General features: G+C 42.9%; 1 non-coding gene across 1 annotated transcript; it reads right to left on the bottom strand.

Moving 5' to 3' along the window:
- Positions 1 to 464: 464 nt before the first annotated feature.
- On the bottom strand, positions 465 to 569 carry LOC115872247. The gene has a single exon (XR_004047755.1). It is a non-coding gene; the product is annotated as a U6 spliceosomal RNA (small nuclear RNA).
- Positions 570 to 5,446: the final 4,877 nt, after the last annotated feature.

Raw genomic sequence — 5,446 nt, 5'->3', positions numbered from 1 at the left:
ACTCTGTCCTCACCATTGGTAGCTCTAGAATGGAGTGCAAGCTAAAAATAATTAACACAGTTACTTGGCAATTTCTTTTTTTCCTGTACTACCAATCTTTTCATTTTTAAATTGGCAGGCACAGTAAAGAGAGCGACTTCAACACTTCCACCATCGAGGAGCTTCATTTTCCTGGGCAATTACACCGGCCTCAGAAACAGCCTCAGGAAGGGCACCGATGCGAGCTTCTCCGATTCTCTTGGTGAGGAGATACAACATGGGGCGTGTCTTCATGGCCTGCTCTCCACAAGGGTTCCGTACCACACTCCGGAGCGCGGAGGACTGGCCTTGGCAACACTCAGGGTGAGCTGTAAAGTGTGCCAAATTCAGAATTAGAAACACAGGAAAGGGCTAATGTGCTACAACGACCATCCTGGCGTTCCAACTCTGGTAATGATTGAAAAGAGGGAGATTTTTTTTATTTAAAAAATATGGAAGGCTTCACGAATTTGCATGTCATCCTTGCGCAGGGGCCATGCTAATCTTCTCTATCGTTCCACTTTTAGTCTGTGTGCTGCCGAAGCGAGCACAAGAGGGAGATTTTAAAAGCTGAAAAGAGAGAGGATTTGAACTGAGGCAATACTTATTTTAAATGAACGTGACCCTCATTTTCAAAGAGACTCCCTTGAATGTCCTTGCATTCACAGCCCCTAGCTTGTCTAGGCTTAAACCTGTAGACACCCATAAAATTGGTTTACATAAAAACACTAATCAAGATACAGCACTTGAAGATAACAAAGCAATCTTTCCAGCTCTTTCTATATTCTTATTGTGACTCCTTAAAATATATGCCATTTTAAAAGCATCACGGAGTCAATTTTAGAGCATTGCCAGACCTACTTTGCTAATCTGCAAACACGATAATTCGCCCTCAAACCTCAGCACACTCAGCAACAATTTAATAGCAAATATCTCTAGTGGGGCCTCATATGGTGAAGATTCTATTACTTTTTATATTACCAAAAAGTGCTAGTATACTCTAAAGTATTATAAATAGTTCAGACCAGGCAATGCTTGTCAAAGTATATGAAAGTTTAATTTTTTTTTTGCACTCTGTAACCTGTAGGTTTTATCTTATGTATTTCCAACCTGTAGTGTTGTGTCTCTCATCATTAGGACAAGAATGTAGATTGCTAGTCAACTTGTTAAAAGTTTCTGGACATTTTATTTCTGTTAATACAATTAAGAAGCTTGATAAATGCTTTGGTTAATAACCCGATCCTACTACTAGAAGCAAATTATAAATGTATCTTAAAATAATTGCATACATGCCTATAATAGGCTTCTTTAATTATATTCTTCTTAGACTGATAAGCAGCTTGTTTTTAATGGAAGATATTTGTGTTTATGCTTCTTGAAGATTTTTAGTGTGGGGTTTAAGGGACAGATATAAATCTAGAGGCATTTAATAGTTGTTGTAATACATTTTTAATGATCTATGAGGATTATATATCCCGTTAAATAGTAATGCTTTCCATTTCTGTGAAACTGTTCAACTTTTGAAATCTTCAAGTTTCTTTGTCCTTCATCCTAGTCCAACTAGAAGTATGTGGAAATACGCCGATCCATAAACACAGTGATATTTTCAGACAGAAGAGGCAATCAGGCTCAATCAAGATATCTATTCAGCAATTTCATGCTAGCTCAATTTTCCAATTGATTCTTACTCATTTGCTTTGTGACCACTCTATATGTAATAAATACTCTTCACAATACAAGTCAGTCTTCAATAAATGGCTCACACTCTTTATTAGAGATAAATTTCAAAATGCCACCTCGACTATAAAGTAAATTCTCTATTGACATTTGCACCGAGTATCTGTTGACATGCCAGCAGCACAGACATATTTATGACCTCCAAACTGTGTTCCCACGCTCCACAAATGTCTCTCGGGGTCACAGAAGGATGCCCATTTGGCCCAATTCTCTACCTTTGCTCCACCCTTCACTTGTTTCTCTAGAACTGGTGCCATTTAAATTCTTCACTACGTTAGTTACTGTATATACTCGCATATAAGTCGAGTTTTTTCAGCACAATTTTTATGCAGTTTTTGTGGTAAAATTAGGTGTCTTGGCTGATATTTGGGTCAGCTTATATTTGAGTACATATGGTAATACCATGCTCTGATCTTCTTCTTTAACTTACAATGAGCTGTAACTGTCAAGGGAACCAAAATATTCAAGTGAATTTTCTCCTTATAAGTAGATCTAACCAGCAAGCCAAGTCTCGAGAAAAAGATGCTCGAGGAACCCTCAGTCAAACAAAGGAGAGTATTTGAATATTTAACGTTTAGCCCGTGGGCTCAAGCTGAACAATGAGATGGTCTCCCTTAAGGAAAGGAATTTTCCACCTCCCCAAGAAGTGAAACATAAAACTTCTCTGAGTTCCCTTTGGAAGACCCCTCTGCCCTGTATACTGACTGAAAAACATCTCTTTAGAGTTTGAGCGCACAAAGATGCGATCTTGGAGACTAAGGTGCACCCGACCCAAGGTGTTCTCCGTTGCTCCATCTGTGTGCATAAGCTGGACAGTGGAAAAGGAAGACAAGCAAAGAAGTGACACCTTCAAGTATTGCATGGACTGCCATGGACCAAACCAGCCCATGTTAAAGGAAACACAGCTAGAATGCCCCTGGGGAGGGAGGCTGGGGAGACCTCACTTGCTTTCTTTGAGCATCCGATGAGGACAGGGCAATCACTAGACGAAGACACCATGCTTGGAAAAGAGAGGGTGAGTGGGAATGAGAGTACCCCTGAGTGAGATGGACTGACATGACGACCCAAACAATAGGCCCAAACATACCAACGATCATGGAGATGGAGGAGGAGCAGGGGGCACTCCATTCCGTTAGACATAAGGTCCCCACGATTCCGAGCTGACTGGACAGCAGCTTACAGCCAACAAGTTTTCCCATGCTACAATGCGCCTTGCTTCCACGGCAAAGCTGGGACGGCACCTTTGGTCTCTGGCCTGCTAACCAACTGGGTGACTACAAAAGTCAGCGTACAGTCAGACAAGCAACAGAAGTCACCCGACAGCCATCTATCAACGTGTCATACAGCCCCAGACCCCACCACCATTCCACAGACACACCAGACTGCCGCAGAGGTGGCAAAAAAGCCCTGGCTACTTAGAATCATAGGACGTTCAAGCTGCGGCTTGGACAGACACAGAGAACCAGACCCGGAAAGGTTAGAGACTCATTTTCCACAATTAGGTAGCTGGCTAGAATGTTTCTGCTTTTCTTTATAGGTTGTGTAGGGACCTAGATTAAATTTAGCATTGAGCACAAACTTTGTGGATTTTGTAACTATTAAATCAACCAGACCACACGTGATGATTACAGCCAAGCGCCAAGCAGGGAATGGGTGAGGAACAGTGGGCTCGCTTGTGGCTTTCAGATGTCGTCCATGGGGTGCCTTGTGTTCTTGTTAAGGGAAGGAGCTGCAGCCTCCATAAAACGCGTTCAAGCCAAAGTGAGTGGGCTCAGTATGAGGGTCCCTGAAAGGACAACTCTGACTCCAAAGGCACGGAAAGGTCGTGTGGTGTCGATGCAGATCTGTGGGGCGCGGGAAGGATGCAATGCCCTGCACAAAACACAGCCAAAGTCCCTGCAGCCCCTCCCCACTTGCCTACTGCCTCCAAGTCTCACAGCCTATGGCAGTGTCTCTGCTTCTGTCTAAAACTCCTCCCCAACCTTTCCTAAGACTATGCTCCTCTGACCTGAAAAATGCACGCGCTCCTGTTTTTAAAGTCCTTTTAGCACTGGATCCAACTGTGGCAGTCATCACTGGGTCAAACACACAAACAATAGTGCTTCCCGTCCCTCCACACCAATTCTCAATCTGCCAAGGCCTTCCAGGAGACAGGGTTCCTCCTCAATCCCAAAGGACAAAGTTGAAGAATCTCTTTCAAGGGTTAAGTACAAATAAGTGAACCAGGATTTTGCTTTCAGTGTAATGTCCGGATGGGCCATACACCACAACTACATGCACAACCAGATCTCACGAAGAATAGCCCCGGTGTAAGTACAGGTGAATCAACACTCCGTTACTATACCTGGACTAATTGCTTCGATGTAGGAAGCCTCTGAGAACAGGAAAGTGGGGTCCAGTGGCCGTGAGGAGGAGAGATGCGGGCACCGCTCACCATACACGCCTACCTCCTTCTTGAAAGATGAGCCTGAGGGAGCTAAGTCCTACCAATGGGACAGTCCAACCAGAGTACCTAGGAATGAAGCAGGAAATGGCCATGTCTGCTTTTCTTAATTGTTTTTATTTGCCTACTCCTTTTTTTTTAATTTAAAAAGACGCACTATTATGTATCTTAGCGTTTTCTGTGTTTTAGAGGTTTACAGAATTAAGAATGTGTTGCTTTTATTGTGAGAAAGAGCTGTTAGCTGGTCAAACTACAGAGGTTTGCATGCTGCCATGATGCTAGAACGTATGCCACCAATATTCCACATGTAAGCAGGGTCACCCCACAGGGGACAGGATTCAGTACAGCTTCCAGAGTAAGCCATCACTAAGAAGTACACAGGGAAAAAAGATGTCTTTGGTAAAGGTAGTGACAAATATAATTTTACAACCAAATCCTATGTGTGCGGTTATATAAATATTTAAGTACATGATTAAAAATGTGTGTACATATGTATATACAGAGACATATCAATACGTATATGTGTGCATGCATGTATATCCATAGATAGATGGATAATATACCACACAGGGAGCACGGGTATGGATATATCTAAGACATAATCAAACATTTCATAAGACTGGATTTCTGGTTTGAAGACTTGGGACCATAGGGTTGTGGGACAACTCAGGTAATAATGTAGTTCATAAAATGTAGGTTCTACATCTCAATGTAGAGGTGAGTAGTGGTGAGTAGGGGTCGTGTCTTAAAAGCATGCAAGGGGTCATTTGCAATACAACTTTTGGTCTCTAACCACATGGTCTCTATTCACATGGACCAAAAGAGGAAGAAGTGAACGAAAGACTCAAGAAGACAATCATCAGGAGTCTTGGCCTTCTCTACCTTACGACCAGAAGCACCAGAGGGTCCCTGGCTACCATTACTCGCCGTTCTGATCAAGACCACAGCAGGTCCCTACAGAATGGGAAAGAAATATGGGGCAGAATTCCAATTCTTAAGAAGGAAGACTAGAGTCCCCCACCCCCCCCACCCCCGATGAATTCCCTGAAGGACACTTTTAAGCCAAAAGTATGCCTTGATGTCATTTAGCTCAGTAACAGATTGGCTCTTAAAATAAAGAATCTCAACTGTGAATAATGAGATTTGCTGAGAAAAACAGTCATCGCTGGGAGATGGCAGAAAGAAGGCCAGGGCTCGAGACACTGGCCGACCGGAATGGCACACCCTGGTGGAATGACAGCAGAGGAG

Source organism: Echinops telfairi, unplaced genomic scaffold, assembly GCF_000313985.2.
Source record: "Echinops telfairi isolate 266 unplaced genomic scaffold, ASM31398v2 ScPeMD7_3;HRSCAF=10, whole genome shotgun sequence".
In the NCBI taxonomy this organism is placed as follows: Eukaryota; Metazoa; Chordata; class Mammalia; order Afrosoricida; family Tenrecidae; genus Echinops; species Echinops telfairi.
The sequence above is the reverse complement of the archived record's forward strand: the minus strand, read 5'-3'. Positions and strand labels throughout refer to the sequence as shown.